The sequence below is a fragment of the Tachysurus vachellii genome, chromosome 14, assembly GCF_030014155.1.
Source record: "Tachysurus vachellii isolate PV-2020 chromosome 14, HZAU_Pvac_v1, whole genome shotgun sequence".
Taxonomy (NCBI): Eukaryota; Metazoa; Chordata; class Actinopteri; order Siluriformes; family Bagridae; genus Tachysurus; species Tachysurus vachellii.
Genome location: NC_083473.1, coordinates 1,696,713 through 1,714,759, shown reverse-complemented (window position 1 = coordinate 1,714,759; position 18,047 = coordinate 1,696,713). Strand labels below are relative to the sequence as shown.

The window sequence follows — 18,047 nt, the reverse complement described above, 5'->3', positions numbered from 1 at the left end:
ACAAAGACAGAGTTAAGAACTTAAGTTAGTCCTAGACACAACATGTAGCTGATCAATGCATCTAACAATTCACACGTCTGTGTATGAAAAGTGTATTTGTATTTATTTTTACACACCTTTTGTTCATAAACTGTATTTTATTTAAAAAAATTCTCATCACTTTTTCTCTTCCTCCTTTTTATTTTTGTTAATAATCATATTTATTTTACTTTTCATCTTCTGTTAGAATTTAAGTTAATAATTCATCTTCACACTTCTGTGACTCACAAAATCTGACTGAGCTTCACCGGAAAAAAAAGTAATTACTTCAGAATTTATTATTGGTACCGTCGGTTCATTCAGGGGTACAGCCTGATCACCGCTCCCCTCACTTCTCTCCTCAGGGGCAAGGCGAGGACCCTGAGGTGGACCAAGGAGGCCCAAGGGGCGTTTGAGGAGCTCCGCCAGCGCTTTTGCTCCGCTCCCGTGTTGCGTCATCCAGACCCCCGGAAGCCCTTCGTAGTGGAGGTGGACGCCTCCTCGACGGGGGTGGGGGCTGCTCTCTCTCAGCACTCAGGCACCCCACCACAGCTCCACCCGTGCGCTTTCTTCTCCCACAAGCTCTCGGCCGCCGAGCAAAACTACGACATCGGCAACCGGGAGCTCCTAGCTATCAAGCTCGCCCTGGACGAGTGGAGGCACTGGCTGGAGGGAGCAGAGCACCCATTCACTGTGATCACAGACCACAAAAATCTGCAGTACCTGCGGGAGGCCCGGAGACTCAATGCCCGGCAGGCTCGTTGGGCCCTCTTCTTCACTCGGTTCCAGTTTCGAGTCACCTACCGAGCTGGGGCGCTGAACGGAAAGGCCGACGCCCTGTCCCGGATATTCGGGCCTGAGGCACCCAGACATCCGGACCCCATTCTCCCCCCTTCGATCGTCGTGGGGCCTATTGTCTGGGACATGGACAGCGAGATCCGTGCGGCCTCCGTCCGGGAGCCCGCCCCCAGAGGGTGCCCTGAGGGAAGGGTTTTTGTTCCCACATCCTGCCGCGGGGAGCTAGTCCAGTCGGTCCATGAGGGACCGGGCACGGGTCACCCAGGGGAGAGGAGGACGGTCCAGCTCCTTCAGGCTCGCTACTGGTGGCCAAGGATGGCAGAAGAGGTTACCCGCTATGTCCAGGAGTGCTCCACCTGTGCCATGGCCAAGGTACCTCGCCACCTGCCCGTCGGCAAGTTGATGCCGCTCCCCGTCCCTCAGCGCCCCTGGTCACACCTCGGCATCGACTTTGTGACCGACTTGCCACGGTCGGGGGGAAACACGTGTATCCTGGTAGCGGTGGATCGCTTCTCTAAGGCCTGCCGACTTGTGCCTCTAAAGGGGTTGCCCACGGCCCTCGAGACGGCCGAGGCCTTATTTCAGCACGTATTCCGGAACTTTGGCCTCCCGGAGGAGATAGTTTCGGACCGTGGGCCCCAATTCTCCTCTCGGGTTTGGCGTGCCTTCTTCCGGCTCTTGGGGGTGTCAGTAAACCTGACGTCGGGTTACCACCCTCAATCCAACGGCCAGGCGGAACGCAAGATACAGGAGCTGAACAGGTACTTGAGAACGTACTGCAGCCAAGATCAGGGAGATTGGGCACGGTTCTTACCCTGGGCGGAGTATGCTCAGAACTCGCTTCGCCAGGACTCCACGGGCCTCACCCCTTTCCAATGCGTGCTGGGGTTCCAGCCGCCCTTGTTCCCCTGGTCGGATCAGCCCAGCGACGTGCCTTCGGTGGACGCCTGGTTCCGGGAGAGCAACCGGGTCTGGGAGTCGGCACACACCCAGTTGTGTCGGGCCCTCCGCACCACCCGCCGGCACGCCGACGCGAGACGTCTGGAGTCTCCAGGCTACCGCCCCGGGGATCGAGTGTGGCTCTCAACAAAAGACCTGAAGATGAAACTGCCGTGCCGCAAGCTCAGCCCCCGGTTCATTGGGCCGTTCAGGATCGCCAGGAGGATTAGTGACGTGTCCTACCGGCTGGAGCTGCCACCGGGGTACCGCATACACCCAACCTTTCACGTGTCCCTGCTGAAGCCGTGTGTCTCGCCCATTTCTCGCCCTCCAGGTGGCCCCGTGGAGCCCGTCCAGCCGGAGGTCGTAGCTCAGCCGGGCGTCTACGCAGTGAGGGAGGTCCTTGACTCCAGGAGGCGTGGGGGTCGCCTCGAATACCTGGTAGACTGGGTAGGGTACGGCGCGGAGGATCAGTCTTGGGTAGCACGACAGGACGTGCTGGACCCGGGCCTGCTGGCAGATTTCCATACTGCCCACCCGCACCGCCCAGCGCCCAGGGCTAGGGGTCGTCATGATACAGAAACCATCACGATAGTGCAGTTGTGGTTCTGTCAGTGTTTCCTGCCTTTCTTCTTGACATCCAAAAGAGATGTGAACTTGCACTTGCTTGTTAGGCCTGCACTGAGAAGTGAATTGTAGAGATGTAGACTGATATGGACAGATACTGTCATGGAGATAGAAGCTATTTGTAATTTTTTATCTATTTGATTATTTTTGTTGTGCACTTTATTGACTGTGGCCCTTAGTTTTAGTCTAAAGCTAAAGACTGTTCAGTCTTTTATTTTATTTATTTTTATATAAGCTACAGGAAAATTGTATTTGTCAATCTCATAATTTCAACATTTAAAATACATTGTTGTAAAAATATATTTTAATAAATAATGCTACATGATAAGGCTTTAACTAGACCAGGGGTCAATTGGCTCTTTCATCCCTCTGCTGTGGCTCCGTGTAGATTTGGAAAATAAATATTTAATCTAAATTTATTTTAGTTAGTTTTTTTTAAATGTAATTCTAAATTCTAAAGTTTTGTTGCTCTTAACATTAAAATAAACCGTGTTTAATTTTTTTGTCGCTCAAAATATGCGTCATAACTGAACCAGCTTGAAATTGAAAATTCCATTCAATTCAGATCAAGCTTTTCAACCCCAGGTAGGCAAACATGGATAAATGCAAGAAAAGAAAAGTTTCTGAATAAAACAGAACATTTAATGAGATGTGGACAGATTCGTTTGATTTTACTGCTGACGAGAGTGGCTTCCCAGTATGCCTAATATGTGGTGAAAAATTTGTGAACAACAAAAAGTGAAATGTTGCTAAGCATTTCTACAATAAACACATTGCCTTTGCTGAAATTATCCAGATGGAGATGCGAGAAATAAAGACGTTTAGATATTAAACATTTTATTCGAAAGTAAACTTCAACCCAGTAAACTTTTTTGTTAAGGTTAGTTCAAACTGTTCAAAATATTTTTGTTTTCTTGCAGAAATAAAATTTCGTTTATTCAGTAGCAGGTCATTGATTTCATAAATGAACACACTATAGTTTTTTCTACACTTTCCATAAAGGTAAAAAACGATATATTCAGTGTTATCTTCATTTTAGATGTCAAAGGGGTTTTGTGGCTCCCTGTGTTTTTTTTTTTTCCTGTGGGAAACAGGTCCTAATGGCTCTGAGAGTGTTTATGGTTGGCGACCCCTGCGTTAGACCTTTGCCTACATTGACGCTGACGCATTAAAGAAGAGGGGGTCTCCTGTTCCAAGATGGCGGCGCTATTGACGCATTCGTTCCAGTGAACTGCCGTAGCCAAGGCGACATCTAGTGTATATATCTATGCTTTTAGATGAGTTGGCTACGGCAGTTCACCTCATTGGTTGTTTCTCACTGAACTCTGAAGGTTAGTGGGCGGAATGAGGACGACGACAGGGCGGAGTGAGGACGACGACAGGGCGGAGTGAGGACGACGACAGGGCGGAGTGAGGACGACGACAGGGCGGAATGAGGACGACGACAGGGCGGAGTGAGGACGACGACAGGGCGGAGTGAGGACGACGACAGGGCGGAGTGAGGACGACGACAGGGCGGAGTGAGGACGACGACAGGGCGGAGTGAGGACGACGACAGGGCGGAATGAGGACGACAGGCGGAGGCCGGAAACGTGCGCGAAAATTCGGGTTTTGCGCGTTAAAGTGACTTCACTCAGTGTGCGTGTGTTCACATGAAGGACCGAAGATGACGCAGTTCTTTTAATCTCAGTACTACGTGAACTTTACGTGATGTAAGAGTTTATAAAGTTACAGAAAATGAACTATTATAAAGATTATTGAGTGTACAAACGTTGTAGAACGGTTTGCAACGCCAATAATCTTATACAGTGAGTGAGAGACGGAGAAACTGAAGGCTGTGTGATTCTGCAGGAGAGACGGAGAGGCTGCGTGGTGACTTCAGTTACTGTGTTTACATCGTCAGATGGAGGATTCGCACAGTGTGTGTTCATGGTTAAACATCAGGGAAAATCGTATCGGCTGATCGGATTATCGTGTTTTTCATGTGGGTGCTTCGTTCTGGAGTTTCACTGTTCCATTGGATTCGGTGAGTACTATAAAGTTTACACACATTCACATGAGCTCCAACTGCAGACTTAAATCTTCAGGGACTTCAGAACAAAACACACACAATACGTCAGGATTTTGAACTCAGAAGTCTCACTGCTTCGGACACAGACACACTCCGTCTGGCCTCGAGTTAACTACAGTAACACACAACTCAAACAATAACACACAACTACAGTAACACACACAACTCAAACAATAACACACAACTACAGTAACACACACAACTCAAACAATAACACACAACTACAGTAACACACACAACTCAAACAATAACACACAACTACAGTAACACACACAACTCAAACAATAACACACAACTACAGTAACACACACAACTCAAACAATAACACACAACTCAAACAATAACACACAACTACAGTAACACACACAACTCAAACAATAACACACAACTACAGTAACACACACAACTCAAACAATAACACACAACTACAGTAACACACACAACTCAAACAATAACACACAACTACAGTAACACACACAACTCAAACAATAACACACAACTACAGTAACACACACAACTCAAACAATAACACACAACTACAGTAACACACACAACTCAAACAATAACACACAACTACAGTAACACACACAACTCAAACAATAACACACAACTACAGTAACACACACAAACAGTTTAAATTTAACACTGTCACAGTACCTCACTACGTCGGGGTTTTGTTTTTGTTATATTTTAACAGTCTTCTTAGCCCCAGTATTTTGGACTTAAAACACAAGTTTAATACACAGTAGACTGACGAACAGCTTTTTGCCTACAGCTGTCACCTTACTTACACCCAGTGACCACCCAAACCTGTATATTATGTCAATAGCACCTGTATATTTGTCTATATAATATATAACACTGTGTATTTCATGTCTATATCACCCAACCTGTATATCTTTTATATCCACCAGGGGCGCCACTAGCAAGTTTGGCCCCTATGAAAGAAAACAAGACTGGGCCCCTACCACACCCATTTCACACCAAACATACAAGCCAGGTGGGATGCACGATGTTTCAAAATGCTTCAGAAAACTGAGTCGGGCCAATAAGCAAAAACAAACGTGTAGCCAATGAGCAAAAAGGGGTGTGTCTTGTCAATGACAGTTCTGAAAATCTGACTTAAAGTTGTTTTCATCTAAAAAAAGTTTATCCTCTAAACTGAAAAGGGATTAAAAATAAATGGCACACCCAGTGCATACACGTGTGCATGTTCAATGCCTGCTTCACTGAGTATTGATGAAACCTCTAACAAAGAGCAGGGACAAAATTCTCAATGTCCTTGTTCACTTTTTTGATGATGTTGATGATGAGGCGGATGATGATGTTGGGACCAGATGTCCATATGGTGTCCGATGCTTTCAGGGCCCTCATGAGTCCATTCAGCTCAGAAGTTGAAGATTTCTGCTCTGATGTATATTATGATATTGAGAAGGAGATTTTTTTCCCAGAGTTTCTTCTGCACCAGCGTCCTCAACTGCCTCTGTGTTAAAGATGAGTTCTGAAACCCGATCAAAGAAGAAATAGATCACTAAGCTCAGCTTAACAGTTCTTGGAGCACTGTAATGTTCTTGTTGTTTTTGTTGTTAATAGCATAGAACTGTAGTTTTGTGTAACTGTATTTGTGTATTTTCTATTTTGTATTTATTTCCCAATGCTCAAAAAAAAAATCATTTTCAGAATGTATTATTGCTTTAACCCATGATAACATTTCCATTTAAAAAGTTGCAACATTTTAGAGAGAGAAAATTATTATGCCAAAAGTTTTTTGTTTTCTTAAATGCACCCAAATATCTCCTGGTACAAAGCTATTGCCAGATCCCTGGACTTTCAAGAACAATTATGTTAAACTTTAACATAATGGGATGGGCGATAAAACGATAACGATATGTATCGCGATAGACACGTGATTGATAGCGATAAAAAAATGTGCTCGATAAGATGTTCGATATTTGTTATTCTTCGTCGGAAGAAAACAGAAGTTGCGAAGCAAGTTTGGTTGCATTAACAAAGGCGCTCACTCTCTGGTAACCTAGCAACTTGGGGAGTGACACTCTAACAGCCAATCATGTAACAGTATCGTGCTGTAACAGTATTGTGTTATTATTACTGTTTATTTTAATGTATGCCTTAGTTTTGATACTTTAAAAAAGTAATTTGAAAATAATTTATTTTTTTGTTTTTGCATCTCAGAAAAGGGTTCATTTAAAGCCCAGAATGTTTGGCACTTAAATGTACTTAATTCTTCTCAGTCAGCTTTACATTTACATTTACATTTACGGCATTTAGCAGACGCCCTTATCCAGAGTGACTTACAACTGAGCAACTGAGGGTTAAGGGCCTTGCTCAGGGGCCCAGCAGTTGCAGCTTCTTGGACCTGGGGTTCGAACTCATGATCTTCCGATCAGTAGCCCAACACCTTAACCACTGAGCTACCACATCCCCTTTTGAACAAAACTTTGTCATTGTTCACAGTACAAGTACAGACAGAGAAACAATGGGTAATATCTAAATGTTTATTTTTGATAGAAAATATTGTTGTATGCATTGCATACTAAACATTTAAAAAATAAAAGTTCATTTTTCTAAAAAAGGAAACCAATTAGTTATTCATTTTAAGAGACCCGTCTTATTTTCTCTTGTTTATTTAATATTGCTCTTTAATTAAGCAAAAATACATCTTATCAGATTACTCGATTAATCGATGAAATTTTTGGAAGAATACTCGATTACTAAAATATTCGCTAGCTACAGCCCAACAACTTCAAGTATGATTAGAGTAAGAATAACTTGAGTTACTTCATATTTCTGCAGGTTTTATATTTCAATGTTACTGTAGTGCATTAGGTTTGTGTTTTATATTACAGACGTATCTCAGTCTACCTCAGTTTTATTTACGTTTACAAAACACTGCACATATTTTACACACTTTATTCACCAGAAGGTGAACAGCTAGTGAACTTCCTCGCACTAAACTTGCACTAAATTGTCAGGTTTCTCTCTGTTTATATTTAACACTTTGCACTATTTTATTACACTGTAGTAAACATTTCTTACATTTTCTTTCATTTTGCACCTTAAATGTTAAGAGATAACAGTTAAGTGTTCATTGTGACTTTAGACTTATGTTTACATTATAATTATTAGAGTTTTCCTGGTTGTTGACATTTGTGTCTTAATAACTGAGGGGATTATGATCAGAGGAAGGTTTAGCTTAAAATAAAAATGTTTAAATGTAATATTTTTCTCCTGGTCCTTATTTTAAATGGGCCATAAAAAAGTTCAATAATTATCGATATCGACCGATATGAAACACTGATATCGTGATACAGTTTTCGGCCATATCGCCCAGCCCTACTTTGATCTGAATTGAGTAGGTTTTGATCATCTTCCAATTTGAAATGTTTAAATGATATGATTAAATAGTGTCCTGGTGCAATTACACCCCAAGGTTAACAGATCTGAGTGAATGGATTCCTCTGTTATTGTCTGTTATTGGCTTTAACCCAGCTGAAGTCAGTCTTTGGTCACTCTGTTCTTGGTCCTTGAATATTTTACAAGATGATTTTATGACAACAGTTCAGAATGTCCTGGATTATACCCACATACAGCTTGTGAATAAGTCATAGTCCTTTATGAAGCTTGCTTTGATAAAATGTCTACTGTATAGTGTGTGAAGGTTTATTTATAGTTTTAGGGTAACATGAACCTCAGCTGTTGTGTGTCTTATTGTGGTTTAGGTTCAGAGCATCATGTGAGACATCTGTCTAGAATGTGTTGAAGCTGAAGGTGTTGAAGCTGAATGTGTTTCTGTGACATGATTCTCCTCATGACTGGTTATTTCATGCTGCTGAAGCTGATGGTGATTTACAGTGTCATGACTTTTGTGTTGTTAAAATATAACATTATACTGTATGATAACATTTAAAATGGAACTGAAATTATTCACAGATTTAAAGAAGTCTATTAACTGTAGATATTTAGATATATTATTTTGACACCTGACACTTGTTTGTTGTAGAACATCTGCACACATTGAGGGCATCATGACCTGCTTTTCTCCACTGGTTATTCTGTGCATCACTACTTTTTTGAGTAAGTAACTTATTTTCATAAAACAGATGAAACATAATGTTATTAATGTTTCCTGTCCAGATTTATCTAAACTTTAAATTTCCCATCTCAGGTCTCCTGTCAGCAGCTGAGATCCTTGTGTCTGGTCATGTGGGTTCTACAGCTGTCCTGCCGTGTGAACTGCAGAGTGTAGACACTGTAACACCGTATATTAGATGGATCATTGATACTGAGACTGTGTTTGAGCGACGGGGTGAGGACGCATATCAGGGTGAGGGATATGAGGACCGTGTGGACGTTCCTGAGGAAGAGCTGAGGAAAGGGAACTGTTCCTTGGTGTTAAAACACCTGAAACTTACCGATACAGCTGACTACATGAGCTACAATATAGTGAGAGGCACCAGGGGATCAAACAGGGTAAAGAGATCTGAAAAACATAAACTAAACCTGATCAGCAAAGTTCATCTCTCAGTCGATGGTGAGTGAGTTATTGTCAGTAGAACACACACTGATCATTACACACATCAGAAAACAAAGGAATGACTGGAAAATCTCACTGTTTAACAAAAAATAAGGATGAATTTGACAGTATGCATGTTTTCCAGTCCTAGTGACTTCTGCACTACACATCTAAAGCTCTTCATGTTAGATGCAGGCAGCAGAACACAAAACACCTGATCATTTCTCTACCTCTGTTTCTCCACACACATGTAGACTCCATCTAACAACTTTAAATCACAAGCATTTTCATTACACAAACATTTCTCCCCTCAGCTGCAGGAACTGAAATGATTTTCTTGCTCGTTTGTACAGTTTATTTACCTTTTAATACAATTTCAGTGCTTTTAATTAAACACCATATTCACTTGGTTATTTTTAATTATCCCATATATGGTCAAAATTTAAGTTATAGCATTTATTAACATGCACCATTGCAAAGATCTGACAGAATGGTGATGTATCTGTAAGTTAATAAAGTCTGTTAAAGTTAAAACTGGGAATTATATCAGAGACTTTGACTTACACATAACACACGCCGTAAATCAGTGAAGTAAGAAGTGCTCATACAGAGGATTTATAAATGTGCCGAGATATTAATAATGTTTATTTCTTTTAGAGCCCCCTCCTACAGAAAAAAACAGAAATATTACTCCAACTCCTTCAGGTGAGTCACTGTCAGCATTGTGTGTCCCTTAGCTGTAAATCAGTTTTATTTTCTTCCCTAATAATAAATTGTGTTATTTAGAATGAGGTTTGAGTATCACTGTTATTTTTATGACATCTGGCACAGGCCTTCATCCAGAGTGTATATAAAAGTGCAGACAGAGAGGTGTGTACTGTAGAGTAGCCAAAAATTGTACTCAAGTAAAAGTACTGTTACTTCAGAATAATATGACCTCAAGAAAAAGTAGACATCCAAATAATTACTTGAATAAGAGTAAAAAAGTACTTGGTGAAAAAACTACTCAAGTACTGAGTAACTGTTGAGTAACGTCTGATTTATTTTTTAACACGGCAACAATCAGACAGACAAAAATACAAAATAATCTTTAGGCAAATTATGGCTCATCCAATCAATAAAATAAATGAAAATTAATTTATTACAAAATAGTTTAAATTAAAATAATTCAGGTAAATTCAAGTACTTAATAAATAAAAAATAAATATGCACAAGTAACACAAATTTCCAAACCTTTATACTTTTTTTTTACCAGGCAGAACTATAACGAGGCAGCCCATAAATTCTCATAAACTGTGTGTGTGTCTCCATTGACAGAACAACAGAAGGAAACACACACACACACACACACACACACACACACACACACACACATTTAATTTCTTTTGTGTTGTGATTGTTGCACATTTGATGCCTTGATGAAAGGGCAATAATAATGAAATACATCTCTACTCCTTTAATTAATTTCAGGAAGCCTCTAGAACTTTCCTTAGTTTCAGGGAAGCTAAAGCTTCTGGTTGTAAAGCTGTTTTTGTTTCTCAAAATATCTTCCTTCATGTTCATCAGAACAAAGAGATTTACACAGGTTTGTAACAACATGAGAGTGAGTAAATGATGACAGAATTTTCATTTTGAGTGAACTATCCCTTTAAATATGTGTGTTCGGCGCTGCAAGAAACGACACGTCTGACGTCATCTGTTTGTCGGCTCTTGCGGCGCTGAGTAAAGTTGAGCACATAAAAAAACTCGACAAAACTACTGTGTTGCTAACTAACACGTCCCGCCGCTGAGATTGAGTATGGTCACGTGACGAGACTGCACAACTACGTTTGATTGGTGAAACACAGTCACGTGGTAGAGCCTTAGCGGAAGTTTCTCTATCTGTCAAAATAAACCATTAAAATTGATGTAGAATACCAAAGAGGTAAAAAGAAAAGTAACGAGCTCATTGTAGCCTAATGTACGGAGTAAGAGTACAGTTTCTTCTTCACAAATCTACACAAGTAAAAGTAAAAAGTTTAGTGATTTCAAACTACTCCTAGAAGTATAATTTTTTTTAAAAAATTACTCAAGTAAATGTAACTCGTTACTACCCACCTTTGAGTGCAGAGTCAGCTGTGATACAGTGATCCAAGCAGAGGCAGCTTCACAGTGCTGGGGTTTGATCCCCTGACCCATAAACTACCAAAAGATCTTAGCATTAAATCCACAAATCAATGAAATTGTACACGTGTGTGTGTGTGTGTGTGTGTGTGTGTTTCTCTCTCCAGCTGATCCAGGAATGAAGTGTCCTCATCTACTGGTCACGGTCTTGTCCTTCATCTCTTTACTCATCCAGCTCTTCTGACTAGATCACACAACAGGAGCTGACTGAGCTAAAAATAATATTTAAGAACCACTAAATTAACACTTTGTTGATATGATTTCTGTTAAAAAGGTTTTGCAAGAGGTTTTTTATCTGTTTGCGAAGCATCTGCCATACAAGTCCTCTTTATCACACTCTAAAAAATAACACAATGGCTCAACTTAAAAAAATTAAGGTAACAATTTGCATGCATCTTTTTAAGTAATGTTAACTTCGTCATTATTAAGTAGATATCATGAACCTTTTATAGTTAGACTAACACAATTTGTTTAGTACAACCAACATGATTTGACTTCACCTCTAAGAGCTTAATTAAGTTGAAACAACTTAATTTTAATTTTAAAGTTTTGGTGATATTAAGTGGTCAAATTACATAATTTAAGCTATTCTAACTTCTTTATTTTGATTCCATTCTACTTAGATATGACCATGCAAATTGTTACCTTCATTTTTTTGAGTATAAGTAACTTATTTCACTTCAGTCAGGAGAAATAACAGCAGTTCCAGTTTTATGATGAAACTGGTTTATTAGAAAATCAATGTCAACTTATGTCCAAAAAGTTTTTTACAATACAAAAAGATAATTATCCAGGACTAAAGTATTTTTCAAGTAATGTCAAGTAAAGAATCAAGTATTTTTTCTTGGTAACCTTTTAGGTACGTTTCAGAAAAAAAATAAGCTAAAATAATAATAATAAATCACAGGGAACGTGAAAAATGAATTCCAACAACAGACACAATTGCCAGATTATTGGGTCCACCTATCTGAAACTAAAGGTTTTCTTCCTTTTTTATATTATTGCAAAGTATTAAATTTTACCTTCATCACATAAACTACAGCCCCCATAAAATCTCAAACAAATACAACACTAACCTTAATGTAAAAAATTGTCAGAATTACTGTATGTGTATGCACAACAAAACTTTTACATGAATCATTTCAGAAAGACAACGGTTTATTTTTTAAAGACATTACCTTCGGCTAGCTTTCACACCATCCAGCTCAATAATTATTTTCTGAAACACCTCAAAAGTATTTTTTAGGTCCTTTGTGTAGCTGAGGTTGAGAGCATATATCAGCCCCATTAGCAGGGCACAGGCTCTGGATACATCCAGGTCTTGCAGAACTTCCATTCCTTCAATAATAATACTGGTGCTTGCTGGGTCAAAATCTGTGGCACCTCTAGCTATGCCAATCTTCATTACATCATTATCCACATCATCCTAAGTAGGTCAGTGTTTTAAGTCATATTTAAAAATGAGTAATACAAAGTACAATGTATTTGAGTGTAAGTGTCTGATTTACATACCAAGTGCTCTTTAAAGAGATCTTCCTCCTTTTCTCCAAGATATACTATTAAGGAATGTATAGCAGTCTCTATCCTCCTTTCCACAGAAGCATCCTGTAAAAAGAAACAGGACATTAATGGACACAGGAGTTAAATCTTAGGATATACTGCAAGAAAAATTCAGATCTTTTAAACTTATGATTTGACAGTAAAACCTTATAAAGAATATTATAAACGAATTATACGTTGTATTTAAAAAAAATGTAGTCTTAAGTGTTGCTGACTAATGAATCTTTTCAAATTGTGTTTAAGTTGGCCTACTGACTAAACATGAAAAATTGCAAACGTAAAGAAATGTCAGCTGCCTAACTAACAAACATAATGCAGCAGATTGTATATGAAAGAAAAAAAAAACTCAAATGGTGTAATAGGAAATTTACAAAAAGCTAAAGGTTTACAAGGATAAAGATGGATCAAATGTGAAAACGTAAGCATCAGCACAGCAGATGAAAAGGGTGCGCAAACACATTGTTAGGTAGTGTGCTTAAATTAACTTGCTTATTATTTAACTATTTAACTTGTTACAGGTTTATGTACAGTATGTATGTATTGATGTATGTGTATGTATGTATGTATGTGTAAGTCTTAATCAACCCAGTGTAAACTTTAAATTCATACGACACTAAACATGTTCGATGTCAATTAACATCATTCAGCTGCCACTGTAAAACAAAACATAAAGTCTATTTTGAACACACTAGCTAGCTAAACATCTATTAACTTTAGAATCGATGATTTAGCTTAGGTCAAACTGTCTTTTCAGTTTAGTGTGTGACAACCACGATTTACTTATGTAAAGTTGGCCGCATATTCATTTTCTTTCATATTTAGGTTCATATGTATTTTGTCCACCGTGGTAGAAAGCTGATTTTGAGGGAAAACGCGGTTGTAGCTGCGTCTCTACATTACTACGATAAAAGAGGTGTTATTTGTGTAGTAACAGCGTTTAGCTCAGGAGTTATTGACTCGGGAAACTCCAATCCGATTTTTTGTGTATACAGTTGGTAGCTCCTGATATTAAAACAAAGCAATAATATTAACTTACCTATATAGCCTCGATTTTCCTGTTTCTCCTGCTCCTAGTTGTCCCGCTCCGGCAGCAAAACAAGTCCAGGCAAATTCAGCCTTTACTCAGCTTTTAAAGGATGCTCACTAGATATACAAGTTTCACCAACTTAATATTTTTCTTTTGTTACGTGAAGGTAAAAGTATTTATTCAAAATCGATATATAATTAAGTTAAAGACAGTTAAAGTTAAATGTATTCTTTATTTTAATTTTGAAAGACTTATTAAAATGAGTTATCAACTCACCAATATAAGTACATATAACAAACTTAATTTTTTTATGCTGAAATTTTTTTTCATGCTGATAGCATGGACGACACGCAGGGTTGGTTTTTTGTAACATAACCGCTGTAACAAGTTTTTCCGTCTTCTTTTTGATCGCTTTCTGAAAACCTCATACACCAAAGCGTGTTCCATTTCAATTATCCTGGAAATGAGGTAAAATATATTAGCATTTTGGGCGGGAGTAGAAAGATCGGATCGATATCCGATTCGCTGAGACGCATTTATGTGGCCTAATGTAAATGGAACAGTTTTAACAAATCAGATAGATATCGGATCAGAGACAACACGTGAAGTGACCGGGTGTAAAAAGGCCCAGAGTGATTGAGTCTCTCACCAGCCGCCAACTTCACCACACATCACTAGGCACTGGTGTCTCCTTCCATACATGTGACTGTGAAGAGTGAATGAATGGTTTCTATGGAAACAATATTCTATTATATAGATTTTGAGAATTCAAAAGGTTTTTATTTTTATCCAAACTTTTGATCAATAATTCTCTTGCGCTTATGCAATTTAGCTTAGACAGAAAAATGGTAACGTTGTTGGGAACTGTTTATTAGATTATTAGAACTGTTTATTAGATTATTAGAACTGTTTATTAGATTATTAGAACTGTTTATTAGATTATTAGAACTGTTTATTAGATTATTAGAACTGTTTATTATATGCATTACAATGTGGATATGAATGTAATATTTTATACATAAGCACTTGCTAGCTACAGTAAGCACATTTGCACTGCCAGGCATCAGTACATCAGTATGACATTTGTGGTCTGTTTCTTATGTTTTGTATGAGAGCTGCTTATGGATCTTTTATCTGTAACATCATTATGCTGGAAACAGTTGAACAGTTCTGCAGTTAAACACAGAGACTTACTGCCCTCACAGAGTGGATAACTGCAGTCCATTTACAAAAGGTCCATTTTGACTCTTCTCTCTGCAGATTTACTGCCTGACATCCTTTTTATCTGAAAGCTGGTTTTGATTGTTGTTTTTTTTTCTATGCTCATGATGTTTTTTATATTTTTCAGAATATATTGATACCCACCAGCATTATTTCTGTATGAGAGCTGCTACAGAATTGTACATTTTTGTTTGAAAGCTGTAATAAAGAATAAATGTTATTTTCTTTATTTGTCTGAGGGATTTTATTCTCAGAAGTGTTTGACTTTTTATTTGTGTATAAATGCGGTATTCATTTTCTACAAATACGCTGCTAATATCAGCCTGCTATAGCACACGTTTCTCTACCGTTCACTCAATGCTGCAAATGTAACCTTCCAGTTTTGATTTATTGATAAAATCTATTAAAAGAAAATTCATTATGAATTCATGGATTTAAAATTGTCATCTTGCGTCTGGTGAAACTGCAGTTTTTCAATTATCCAGAAAGATTTATAATAATTCTAACTTATTTAACGTATTTATACATCGGCATGTTTTACTAAAACGTTCCCTTGTTGGAGGTAAAAGCATTCTTTTATTATCCTCATGCTCCTTCCTCCTCCTCGTTACAGTCCATTACACATGAATGCTTGATTTATGCTCATGTTTGGTAAATTAATACAATTCATAGCCATAAATGACATCACCTTTGTGTAGTATATTATTGCAGAGACATGAGTGAACACATGAGTGCTACACCTGATGTAGTGGATTTGTGTTAAGTGTTTTTTTGCTTCCTTACAATTCAGTGAGACTGATGTTTCTTCTCCATTTTCAACCTAAATCTTGAAGTGTCCACTTAAAAGCTCCAGAATGTATTTGTTTCTGAAACTGTATTTTTAACACAAAATGTTAATGAAAGTCAGTATTGATGAAGCAGTGATTCAAAGTGGCTTAAAAATAATCATTTAATGCAGTGTTACTCATTGCGCGGCTCGTGAGCCTCCTGCGGCTCGCCAAGCTTTAATATGTGGCTCGCATGGCAGTAAATAATACGATGACATGATCATGTGGTTAAAATTTATTTTTCATTTAAATAACATTAAAAACAATCAGGGAAGCACAGAAAAACGAATGTGCTCTATTACAAATAATAATATATATTTATATATATTATTTGACTCGTCACTGACTCACTGCTTTCTGCACAATAGCCAGTTTTTGGCGGCCAGAAGCTAGTTTGTGTTTCATGCTAGTTAACAACTTGTGTTTACTGAACACACACGGACTAAAAAATAGATCGATTTCTTATCAGACAAAATGAACAGCAACAAAGCAATGTGACAGTGACAAAAGAGGTAACTGATGGGGAGCATTGCGTCATCCACAACTCGAGTAATTATTGTATTGCAGTATTGTACATTGGATTTAAGCAGATAAGATATTTAAGACTGAATAACTTGGCATACTTTGCGGTGAAAGTGACTCTCATATTGACTTTGTCCTATCAGTGTGGCTCACATGAAAAAAATAGTGAAGACCACTGATTTAAGGCATTAATTCAGGTTCCTGCAGAAATTCATGTGCCTTAGGAAATAAGTATGAGACTAACAGATTATTATTATTATTATTATTATTATTATTATTATTATTATTATTATTATTATTATTATGTAATAAAATGAAATAAACTTCTCTGATGCTTCTTCTGAAGGACACAAACCTGGAGGGACACGAGAGGTAGAATAATTTTAATGTGTTTAAAATTCCATCACCACCATTACAGTATTTACGGAAATCATATTCAGAAATACAGCTAGATTTTGTTCAACAAATTTATAAATGATAAACTAATTTGAGGTAAATGCATGTACCATGAGTTTATATCTTTACCTTCTTATATCTTTAGCATTCTATTTCTAATATTTAATAAATGTAATGATGTTCATTACAGTACAGTAAAATTCTTTTCATCCAAGTGTGTTAGGATGTTGGGGTCAGAGCGCAGGGTTAGTTATGATGTGGCCCCTGGGAGCAGAAAGCAATGCAAATTCTTATTTGTTAAAAATATGTTATTTAATGTTGTTGTTAAATCACATTTCACACATTTTCTCTTTTTTATAAAAACACTTGAATGTGCATTTTAACATTTAGTTGAAAAAAAAAAAGTCAAATCCACCTACAGGAGATAGAAACAGGTTCACATTTCACTTTAACTAATTAATATCTACATGCTTCTGAATACTAAGCAGTGTGTTTAATGAGGTTATAAAATTATGATTCAGGAATCAACTCTCCTCTCAGCCTGACGATTGAGTCGCTCCTCTTAACTGATGTCTGATGTTGTTCATGATATTTTTCTCTATTTTTCAGTATTTTTCTAGGATATGTCAAATTTATTTATTTATTTATTTTACTGTGCTGTGATTTAGATGTGAAAAAAACTCCTTCTCTCCTCTCTGTGCTCTATACTGGTCTGATCACCAGTGATCTTCACTTCATTCTGTGACATTATATTAAAGGTATATGGGGTGCTAAAATTGTTGGCACCCCTGAAATTTTCCAGAAAATGAAGCATTTCTCACAGAAAAGTATTGCAATTATGGAGTTTTGTGTGAGGGATTTCACACAAAACTCCAAAAATAGCACTCTTAATATTTGGTTGCACACCCTTTGGAAAAAATAACTGAAAGCAATCGCTTCCTATAACTATCAATAAGCTTCTTACATCGCTCACCCGGAATTTTGGACCACTCTTACTTTGCTAACAGCTCCAGGTCTCTCATATTGAAAGGGCGCCTTTTCCCAACAGCAATTGTAAGATCTCTCCACAGGTTTTCAATGGGATTTAGATTTGGACTCATTGCTGGCCACCTCAGAACTCTCCAGCGCTTTGTTGCCATCCATTTCTTGGTGCTTTTTGAAGCATGTTTAGGTTCATTGTCCTGCTGGAAGACCCATTGTCTCAGACGCAAACACAGCGTTCTGTCACTGGGCACTACATTGTGACCAAAAATCCTTTGCTAATCCTCAGATTTCTTGATTCCTTGCACACAGTCAAGGAACCCAGGGCCAGCGGCACCTAAACAACCCCAAAACATCTTTGAA

General features: G+C 38.4%; 1 long non-coding RNA gene across 1 annotated transcript; it reads left to right on the top strand.

Annotated features, from left to right (window-relative positions):
* The first annotated feature begins 9,012 nt into the window (after window positions 1-9,012).
* LOC132857292 (uncharacterized) lies at window positions 9,013-11,696 on the top strand. Its single transcript, XR_009649529.1, has 2 exons — window positions 9,013-9,692; window positions 11,258-11,696. It is a non-coding gene; the product is annotated as an uncharacterized LOC132857292 (long non-coding RNA).
* The last annotated feature ends 6,351 nt before the right edge of the window (window positions 11,697-18,047 follow it).